Source organism: Sus scrofa, chromosome 11, assembly GCF_054392235.1.
Source record: "Sus scrofa isolate SSC_HxYL_T2T_F1_AM1 chromosome 11, Sscrofa_HxYL_maternal_Yorkshire_Landrace_v2.0, whole genome shotgun sequence".
In the NCBI taxonomy this organism is placed as follows: domain Eukaryota; kingdom Metazoa; phylum Chordata; class Mammalia; order Artiodactyla; family Suidae; genus Sus; species Sus scrofa.
Genome location: NC_139393.1, coordinates 6,642,026 through 6,653,190, shown reverse-complemented (window position 1 = coordinate 6,653,190; position 11,165 = coordinate 6,642,026). Strand labels below are relative to the sequence as shown.

At 48.7% G+C, this 11,165-nt stretch overlaps 1 long non-coding RNA gene across 1 annotated transcript; it reads left to right on the top strand.

Moving 5' to 3' along the window:
- Positions 1-1,584: 1,584 nt before the first annotated feature.
- Positions 1,585-7,602, top strand: LOC146398497 (uncharacterized). The gene is made up of 3 exons (XR_014819140.1): positions 1,585-1,680; positions 6,889-6,979; positions 7,471-7,602. It is a non-coding gene; the product is annotated as an uncharacterized LOC146398497 (long non-coding RNA).
- Positions 7,603-11,165: the final 3,563 nt, after the last annotated feature.

Below are 11,165 nucleotides of genomic sequence, written 5' to 3'. Positions count from 1 at the left end.
AGCAAAGATCCCAACACGACCTATCGGCCACTGAGGGAAGGTTCTAAAGCAGTGCATGTGGATGGGAAGGCTCTAGACCCGTGCCACTGCCCAAGGAGGGTCCTGAACCTGCTAGTGTTTGCCCAGCCAGCCAGCCCTGGGTTTGTGGGACAAACCTAGTTGAGATCTCAAATCCCCCGGGCAGGTCTGGAGTTGCCTTTGGGAATCCTGCCTGGCAGAGGGCAAGTTAGAGTCTCCATGGAATCTCTTTAAGTTTCAAGCTGACTTCAGAGCACACAGCCCACTCTTCCCTGGCCCCCATAAAAAGCCCCCAGGGAACCTCCTCTTGCCCCAAAGCCTTGAACCTGGACCAAATCCAGAAACAATGACCATGGGTCCGTGAAGCCTGGTCCTGCCAGGTGAGAGATCTAGAGTGCAGGCTTCTGAGCTGTCTCAGAACTCAGGCCACGGCTGCCTGGGGGCTTTCGTTAGCCTTGGTACCGAGCTCTACAGGACGCTGCGTCTCCTGTGATGTCTACTGCGGATAACCTCCTGGAGGAGGGTGGGGACGGGCTCTGCCGGGCTCCCCTGGGAGGCGACAGGAGGCAGGCGATGGACTCGGAGCTGCCTGCCTGCCTGCCGCCACTTTCCCCCATCTGAGTCCCAGGAGCGGTTCTTCTAAACCTCCCAGAGTTTCCTGTACTCGCTGCGTAGGTTACGTATTTGGCTCCATGTGAGCTTTTTCTTAGGAACATGCATAGGACTCCTAGAGGAAACAGGACAGACATAAATATACTAACTTTTTGTTGAGGCTATAGGTTCTCTGAACAATAGCAGTTGCCAGTGTGAACACAACAACTGAGAAATATGCTGCTCTTTTTGTACTGAGATTGCAAACACAATCGTCATGTTTACTTCATCTCTGTTTCCAAAAGAGCTCAGAAGGCTTTTCAGACAATTTGTAAGAGGTTGAAACCCACTGGCTCCACCAAGATTGGTGCAGGAAACCTTGGTCCAAGACAGCTGGTCCTCCAAGGTCACTGTCTTAAAAAAAAAAAAAAAAGATCACAGATCTTCAACTGATGCCTCCTGGAGGGCGTGTTGCATTTAGTGACCAGATAAAGAGATGCTTGTGGCTAGGGTCACCCGTGGTCACCGAACCTAGATTTCGCAAGGCTTCCATCATCAGGTCCTCCCCAGAGGGGGCCGTGACAATGACAGGTTTCAGTCCAAATATAACTCACCCCCTCCATCTGCTCTGGAACAGCTGTAGAGCTGGGGTTTTCTCCTGTTTATCCTGTTCTCCATGGTAGCGGGCCCTGCATAGAACGTTTCTTCAGTAAAGAGTAAATTCTCCAATTCACGCCACTGTGATTTTCATTTCTGCAATTTTGATGACCTCAAACCTTGCTTTAGTTTGTACAAGAAGGGAGGCAGAGAGAAAGTGAAACTGTTTGGGAGTCGCTGGGAGCCTGGGCAGGGAGCTAAGTTTGGCCCGAGAACCACAGAGGCAGGCACATAATGCGAAGCGTTGAGGTTTATTTGAGCCTCTGCGCCCTTTGCCTGTTTAAGGAAGCGCTATCAGGTAACAGTGAGTTAGAACAGGCAAGTCCCTGCTCAAGGGCTCTTAGAGTCCACCTGCTCAGACCGTTTGCCGCCGCTGAAGCCTCTCCAGTGGTGGTCACTCTTTATCACAGGAAGGTAGGCATTCCCAGGCAGCTTTAGCGACAAGGATTAGCCTCCCTGATATGATACCATAGTGATTTTTGCCCGAAAGAGAAATACAGGAGGCAGAAGGCACGTGTCCTGGGGCTGCGATGGAGATGTGGGTGCAGGACATTGACCGAGAAGGGCTGCGGGTGGACCTCTCAGGGGGCGGAGGACTGAGGCACAGCATCAAAGACCTTGGCTGGTCGCCATGGAGTTCTGGAGCCAGGACGGCCCCTTCGGGTTGTTGAGTTCCTCTTGTGGACTGAATTCTGTCCCCTCACAGTTCATGTGTTGAGGCCCGAAGCCCAAGAACCGTAGAAAATGACTGTGTTTGGAGATGGGCCCTCTGAAGACGTAACTGAGGTTAGATGGGGGCGGAGGGTGGGCTCTAGTCCAGTGACTGGTGTCCTTACAAGGAGAGGAGGAGAGGAGTTCCCGCTGTGGCACAGTGGGCTAAGAACCTGACTGCAGCGGCTCGGGTCGCTGCTGAGGTGCAGGTTTGATCCCCCGCCCGGCGCCGTGGGTGAAAGGATGCAGCATTGCCAGAGCTGTGGTGTAGGTTGCAGCTGTGGCTCCCATTCAGTCCCTGGCCCGGGAACTTCCGTTTGTCATGGGTGTGGCCATAAGAGAAGGAGGAGGAGGAGGAGGAGAAGGAAAGGAGGAGACACCGGGGATGGACGGTTAGAGAAAGGACACCTGAGGACACAGCAAGAAAACATCCACCCACAGGCCGAGGAGACATGTCTGGAAGCAACCAGCCCTGCTTGATCTGGGACTTGCTGCTGGATGTCAGCTGTCCCCGGGAAGGGGTGGCCTGTTGGGCGAGGAACCCCCTTTACCAGAGGCGTTTATTTTGAAGGCAGGGCTGGGTGCTCTGGGGCCTGCCGTGCATCACCCTCTCCAACAAGGCCACGGCCCGTGCCGTGAGCCAGGGGGACGACGGGGACAATGAGGAGGACACTGCAGCAATGAGGATACCATGACAGGGAGCAGCTCAGTGATGTTCCGTCAAACCAAGACTTTAAAATCTCGATCGTCTCAAATACTGTATTTAAAAGTTGGGAGCAAAGAGGCTCAAAGAAGCTGAGATTCTCCCACAGTCCAGAGACCTCTTGAAAACCCAGCTGGCGCCGGGACCCTGACTTCCCCGGGCTCTCTCCAAGATGTGCGGTCCAGCTAAACTGACTGCATCATCCCCACAACTACTGTGGCTCTAAATACAGTTTGGGGTTTTGTTGTTGTTTATTTTGTTTTTCAGCCATGCCCATGGCATATAGAAGTTCCCCGACCAGGGATCGAGTCCAGGCCACAGCAGCAACCTACGCCACAGCTGCGGCAACGCCAGATCCTTCACCCGCTGCACGGGGTTGGGGATCAAACCCGGGCCGCCACAGAGACAACACAGGATCCTTAACCCACTGTGCCATAGTGGGAACTCATAAATACAGGCTTGAGAACAAAGCCAAATGCAAACTTGGCAGTGTTATTCACAAGCTGCAAATCTGCCCCAGTGAGAAAAACCCACGAGACCTCAGTGCTCACCGCACACCAGGCTTTGACTGGCCCCAAACAGCAGAAGACACGGTGTGAATGGCCTTGGGTGGATGTGCTCCAGGTGAGAGCAGGACAGAACAGGTCTCTCTCTTTCCTCCTCCCCCCCTTCCCACCTCCTCCCGCCCTCTCTACTCCAGCACTTTAGCCCTGCAGTCCTGTCTTTAGTTACAGGAACTCACTGTTTAACCTGAAGAACTGGAATTTCAGTCCACAGATAAAAAAACAGGCCCTTCATAAATGTTCATTTTCTCTTTTGTTGTAACATTTGCACAACAATTCCTTTATAAATAGATGGGCTTTTTCTTTTGTAGAGATTTTCCCAGAGTAACTATAAGAGTTCTTACTGAATTACTGAATCAGTGCATCCCAAACACTAATACTGGAGACTCTGGCCAACTTTCAGACATCCTGGCAGAAATTCCTCCAGAAGGCGACGATGCCAAGGACAGTCGGAATCCAGAGAGACAAGGGCGCTCGGCCACTTTGGCCTGGAGCACTCACTGAACAAGCACATCAGTAACTTGGGTTCCTGGTAGGGATCTTTCTGGAGCCCCTCCTATAGGCTGATATGATAGGAAGGGCCCCCCGTCAAGGTAAAGTGTGAACCAGAAATAAAAGCTCCCTCCCCCCCATGGCACTGGGACCTCAGAGAAGTCTGGATGGTGACCACAGCTGGAAAAGAAAAGAAGAAAGAGGAAAACACTGCCTTGGAAGGCTCTTGGCTGCAGCCCCAGCTGTGTCCCTTGGGCAGATTTGCAGGCCAGGTTCCCTTCTGGAATGTCTAGCCAAGTACTGGGTTTAAGGTGTCCTTGCCCAGGGGAGCCCCTGGGCACCTGGCAGAAGCAAGTGCAAATCCTTGGTGAAAGAAATGCCTCTCTTCCAGGCCTCCGGGAAGCCTCAGATTCCATTTTTCTAGGGCCATGACCTCTGTGCAAAGACTAATGGAAAGTCAAAGAAGAAGGCTCCATGAGAAAGCCAATAGAAACAAGAAACAGCAGAAATAGACCTATACAAACTTTGAAAAACTCATCAGATGTAAACTGTAAACCAACTATGCTGCTGTTTCAAGAAATAAGCAAAAGTCCAAAGGAAAGGTTGCTCCACAGCTGCACAGTTTAACAATGCAACGACTCCCGCAGGAATCTGAATCCTTCCTTTGTCTCTACCTTGCCCTCCATCCTCAGCAGCTTGTTTGTCCTCTACAAGCTGTCCTCAGGGCCACAAGATGGCTGCAGCAGCTCCAGGTTTCACAACCACACAAGTTCCAGAAGCACGGAAAGGGAGGGCATGTTGCCCCGTAACCCTTGAACAGCAAGGCATTCTCACAGACATATTCAAGATAAAGAGAAAAAACTAGTGGTTACTGGTGGGGAGAGGGCAGGGGAAGGGGGCAAGTTAGGGGTAGGAAATTAAGAAATACAAACTATTATGTATAAAATAAATAGGCTAAAGGATATATATATATATATATATATATATATATATATTTTTTTTTTTTTTTTTTTTGTCTTTCTGCCATTTCTTGGGCCACTCCCGTGGCATATGGAGGCTCCCAGGCTAGGGGTCCAATCGGAGCTGTAGCTGCCAGCCTACGCCAGAGCCACAGCAACGCCAGATCCGAGCCGCATCTGTGACCTACACCACAGCTCATGGCAAAGCCGGATCCTTAACCCACTGAGCAAGGGCAGGGATCGAACCCGCAATCTCATGGTTCCTAGTCAGAGTCGTTAACCACTGTGCCGCGACGGGAACTCCCCAGTTAAAGGATATATTGTACAATATTTTATAGTAACTATAGATGGTGCATAACCTTTAAATTATTTTTAAAAATTCAATGTCCAAGTGTTTGTAAAAAAATTTTTTTAAAGAATTCAAACTCTGTAAATCCAGTGTGCATGAACATTTGCATTAACCAAACAAAACATGAAGTCCAGCCCACCCTGAGGAGAAGGAATTGGGCTCCACCTGTGGAAGGGTTGAGAATAAAGGACCTGCAGACATGTTTTTAAGCACACACAGCAATCCTTTAAAACCAACACCCAGATTTGAGGGGAGAAGAATTTTACCCCTGACGTTGTGTAGAACGATGGCCCAAGTTGATGATAAAAAGCAACCATCTTTCAGTCATTTTATTTTATTTATTTATTTTTTTTTTCTTTTGTCTTTTCAGGGCTGCACCCATGGTACACGGAGGTTCCCAGGCTAGAGGTCTAATTGGAGGTGTAGCTGCCCGTCTACACCACAGCCACAGCAACGCCAGATCTGAGCCGCGTCTGCGACCTACACCACAGCTCATGGCAACACCGGAACCCCAACCCACTGAGCGAGGCCAGGGATCGAACCCGCAACCTCATGGCTCCTAGTGGGATTCCTTAATCACTGAGCCATGACGGGAACTCCTCTTTCAGTCATTTTAATTCTGTCTCTACATCCTTCACAGACAGTGCCCTGCTCACAGGGGCCCGACACTGTCCGGCACGGAGGCGCTCAGTCCATCTCGACGTGTCTTCACCCAGCTCCTTCTCTCTCCTTGACCGTGTCCAATCCACGGCTAAGCCCACCAAAGACATCTTTCGTTTCTGTTAGGATCACTGATCTCTAGCGTGTCCTTTGACGCTTTCTTGAAGCTTCCATCTTTTGCTTATATTCCCCTTCTGCTCTTGCAAGGGGTCTGCTTTTTCCAAAAGAACTCCGAAAAGATCAATCAGCTATTTTAAGCGGCCTGTCCGATGATGATGCCCAAATCTCTGCCCTCTCTGCCGAGTCTGGTTCTGAGGCTCCTCAGATTGTCCTTTTGCTGGCCTTTTAGAACGCTTGGCAATTCTTTGTTGAAAGTCAGACAGGACATGTCACGAGACAGGAATTGAGGTAAATAGGCCTTTAGCAAGAGCCTTTATGTTAATCAGCCTGGGGTTTTAGGCTGTGTTTAATCTTTGTTGTGGCTGCAGGTGCCAGAGGCTTCTGTGCCTGCCCTATGGCTCTTTTAGCTGCAAACCACTGTTATTTTATTGGAACTTTGCTGCTGGTGGCCAGGGGTGGGGGAGGGGAAGCATTCTTATATAATCTTATAATTAAATATCATTTTTCAGTGGACCTGTATCCTTAGGCTGTGACCTTCACAAGTATTTGTTAGCTTTGTTTTTCTTCCCTCCCTCGGGTGAGAGAGGAAGGCTAGAGGGGGCTGGGGTCCGGGAAAGACACGTTCTAGGTGGAAAGTATCTTTCCCTGAGCAAGTAGACCTTTGTTTATGAGGGTGCTCTGGGCACCTTTCAAAATATTCCCCTCCCTCTGCCAGATGCAGAAGGCAATCCCTCTTGGCTCTTCATCAGGAGAACCTGGGGGCAGGGGAAGCCCCCAGAGATTTAAAAAAAAAAAAAAGAAAGAAAGAAATAGCGTGGAGCCCCGCCTTAGGCAACAGACCCCAGGAGTTTCTTACTCTCAGGCTCGTCTGCACTCGGCCTCCAGCAATGGATCAACATTGCCATGCAGGGTTCCTGCCAGCATGAGGCTCCAGCGCCTTCTGCATGTGCCTGTCCCTCCAGATCACGGGGGCGGGAGGGGGGGGCGGGGGTAGCTGTGCCTGGGGACCTCAATCTCTGATGGGTGTGGGATAAAGCATTGACTTTAGCTTTTTTTCACTCTAAGGATGAGTCATGACTGCCAAGCTCTTTACACACTGCAGCTGAAACCAGCCCCTCAACACGCTGCTGCTGAATGAATAAAGCAGAGTGATCAGGTCTGAAGGAGCTCCCCCCTCCCGGGGGCGGGGGGGGGGAACACTAGAGGGAAGAGTCCAGGATGGAACTGGGGTCCCCCTGGGCTGAGTGGGATGGCAGAGATTTAGGGAAGGGAAGGAAAATTAAAAGTTAATGAACAAGAGTAGAGAGTTCTTCTTGGTTTTGTTCTCAGTACTTGCAGAATACCGGTTCTGATTACCTGAAGGTTTTCTTTCCTTTTTTTTTTTTTTTCCCCTAAAACAACACAAATTTATTGTCTTAAGCTCTAGAAGTCAGAGGTCTGAAATGGGTCTCGCTGGGCTAAAACCAAGGTGTTGGCAGAGCTGCGCTCCTGGAGCCTTCAGGGGAATTTTTCTTGCCTTTTCCAGTGTCCAGATGCCACTTGCATCCCTTTGTTCATGGAGCCTTCCCCCATATTCAAAGCAAGAAGTGGAGTGTCTTCAAATGTTTCTCTGGCTGTGACTCTCCTGCCTCCTTCTTTCTCTTATAGGGATGCTTGCGATTGCACTGAGTCCAGCCAGAAACTCCGCACACCCAAGAGGTCCCCGTGGCCACCACAGAAGGCAATTCCTCTCAGGTTCCTCTTTACACCGGGGCTGCTCTTCTGCCTGTTGAACCCGAGCAGGACCCTGCGGCCCTTCCCCTCCCCCCACATCCTCTGCCTGCCTTTTCTCCATAGAAAAACTGTAGTCAAAGAAGTTGAATCAGAAAAGTGAGCAAATGCAGATGCAAAGGAAAAGAGTCAAATAAGATCAAATAATAATAGTTGTGTCATTAAGCAAAGTCAAAGGACTTCAGTTCCTCCTGAAGGGCTATAATAATATTCTGGGCCAGGTCCTGTGAGCTGTCTTCTAGATACTGAAGCCCCCACCGGGTGGAAGACGTTACGTACACGATGACCAGCCGCCACAATTCCAAGAACTGGCCTCAAAGAGATGGGAACAAACCGACCCTGGAACTGAAGATGAACTGTGCTTAAAGTAACCAAGATGCCGCTGATCAGACCACCACGCGGCCAATTTCAAGAGGACGGTCCGCGCTGACTGCACTGTCTCTGCATGCAGTCCCCTCCCTCTCCCTCTAAAAGCTCTTTCCCCACCCGCGATTGACAGTGGGGGGAGTGGGCCTTTGGACAGGAACCTGGCCCCCCCGCCACGTCTGGGGGCTGGCATCCAAAATAAAGCAAACTTTCATTGCCACCAAACTTGCCTATTGGCTTGAGCATGGCGAGTAGCCGGACCCCACCCTATCACAGGAGGCATCTGTCAGCAGGTAAGGACTGGATTCACCCTTTTATGCAACCAAAGGAGTTTGGGGGAGAATGAGAACCCAAGAGAGGTGAGATAGGAGACTCTCCCCTCTCAGTTTTCTACCTCTTTTTCCTGTTCCCTCTTCCCCTTTCTCTCCTCGGGATCAGGATTCTCTAGCCCTACTTTTTTTCCCTCTGCTCATCAGAAATCTATTATCATGGGAACTGCCATATGCCGCAGGTGCGGCCCTAAAAGGACAAAAAGACAAAGAAAAAATCTATTATCAGAGTTACTTGAGAAATAAACAATAATCTAACTGGTCCAGATTGATAGGAATGCTGATAGGACAGGTTATATCTTCTTTCCTTTAAAGATACCCAAGGGCACAGCTCCCCATCGGTGTCACAGGGAGGGTGGCGTGACATGTTTTCATAGCCTGGGACAGTGCAGTGCCTGGAGGGCGGGGGTGGAAGCTGAGTAAGGCGGAAGCACCATTGGGGTGGAAAGATGAGAGCACATTTTACTGCCCAGGGCCGGTCCGTGCACCAGAGCTTCTCCTTTTAAAACTACTTCTAAACTCCTTCTTAGGAATTCCTGTGGTGGCTCAGTGGTTAACGAATCCGACGAGGAACCATGAGGTTCCGGGTTCAGTCCCTGGCCTCGCTCAGTGGACTAAGGATCTGGCTTTACCGTGAGCTGTGGTGTAGGTCACAGACGTGGCTCAGATACAGCGTTGCTGTGGCTGTGGTGTAGGCTGGAGGCTACAGCTCCAATCAGACCCCTAGCCTGGGAATCTCCCTATGCCAGGGGAGCAGCCCCAGAAAAGGCAAAAAGACAAAAAATAAAAAAAAATAAACTCCTCCTTAAATACTCCATTTGTTTGCTTTTTTTTTCTTTTTCTTTTTTTTTTTAAATAATGGTATTTATTGTTAGGAAAAAGGAGGAAAGTTGGGCGGCAGGGCCTGGACTCCAGGGAGGCTCCTCCCGAGTCCCCGTGAGCACAGGCTATGAGACGGCGACTGCGGTCCGTGAAGAATCACCCACTTTGGTTTCGGTTTTCTTAGGGGTGATGATGGGGCGTTTCAATGTTCCACGAGTCTCCCCATTTTGAGAGTCTGGTTTTAAATTGGTTGACCGAGGCAGCCCCAAAGTTCACCCCGGTTCTCTCTCCATTTCCGAACGGTTATTTCACCATATGCCTAAGTAACTGTTCTAGATAAAGGACTCCTGACTGCCTGTCAGTAGTGGGTGCCCGTCCTGTCTTATCCTGGGCCACCTGTGACAGCCCAAGAATGTCAGTTTGCCGTGGAGTTGCTGATTCAACTGCAACGCTTCTAGAACCACTTGGAAAAGAATCAACCTTTGGGGCTTTGTAACAAATATGAATGATTTTGCAAGTAATTGTTTTATCCCTTCCTCTCTCATTTCTTTTTAAACTTTTTTCTTTTTTTTTTTAATGATTTTTATTTTTTCCATCATAGCTGGTTTATAGTGTTCTGTCCATTTTCTACTGGACAGCAAGGTGACCTAGTCACACATACATTATCATGCTCCATCATAAGTGACTAGATATAGTTCCCACTGCTATACGAAGGATCTCATTGCTTATCCATTCCAAAGGCAATCGTTTGCATCTCTTAAGCCCAGATTCCCAGTCCATCCCACACTATCCCCTCCCCCTTGGCAACCAGAAGTCTGTTCTCCACGTCCACGAGTTTCTTTTCTGTGGAAAGGTTCATCTGTGCCGTAAATGAGATTCCAGATATAAGAGATATCATATGGTATTTGTCTCTCTCTTTCTGACTTACTTCACTTAGTATGAGAGTCTAGTTCCATCCATGTTGTTGCAAATAAAATCTTTTTTCTTCCATCTCTTTTCTTTTTAGGGCCAGACCTTCAGCATATGGAGGTTCCCAGGCTGGGGATCAAATTGGAGCTGCAGCTGCTGACCTATGCCACAGCCACAGCAACTCGAGATCCGAGCCACCTCTGCTACTTGCACCACAGCTCACGGCAACGCCAGATCCTTAGCCCACTGATAGAGGCCAGGGATCGAACCCGCATCCTCATGGATACTAGTCTGGTTCTTAACCCTGCTGAGCCACAACAGGAACTCCTTAAATAAAACCTTTTTTTCTGTAAATAAACATGTTTATTGTTGAAAATGTGGAGGAATACAGAAAATTACACTGTCTATGGTATTTCATACACAAATAAAAATTGTTGGTGATTGCCTACTCAGAGATAATTGCTATTAAAATTTTAGATATTGTTTTATGGGCTTTTTTCTATACAGTCATACATATACCTATATTTGGATACTAGTGGATACTCCTATTTTTAACAAAACCAGGATATACTATACACTTTTTATTTCCTTTTTTTTTTTACTTATTGTCATAGCATGAAAATTTTTCCATGTAACCAAATATTCTATAAAAACATAGTATAATGCGAGTTCCTATCTGGCTCAGCTCAGTGGGTTAAGGATCCGGTGTTGCCTTGAGCTTCGATATAGGTCACAGACAAAGCTTGGTTCCTGCGTTGCTGTGGCTGTGGTATAGCCTGGCAACTACAGCTCTGATTGGGTCCCTAGCCCTGGACCTTTCATATGCCATTTTAAAAAATTTATATATATATATATATAATAGCCTATCTAAGGAGCTGGAAGGAGAACTAATTCTCTAAACATGTTTCTATATTATGAAGTCATGTAAGCACAAATTTATCCTAACTCTGCTGACTTTAAATCCTCCCCTACGTTCACAGACAACCCCAGGAACAATGGGACTAACTCCTCTTAAGAGAGGAGAAAGTAATCATTGCTATGCAGGGTACAAAAGGAAATGCCCATCTGAAGCAGAGGCCGGGCTCTTCCCCATGACTTTGCAAAGACAGCAGTATGCTTGTCTGGTTGAGCAAGATTTAGCTTCAA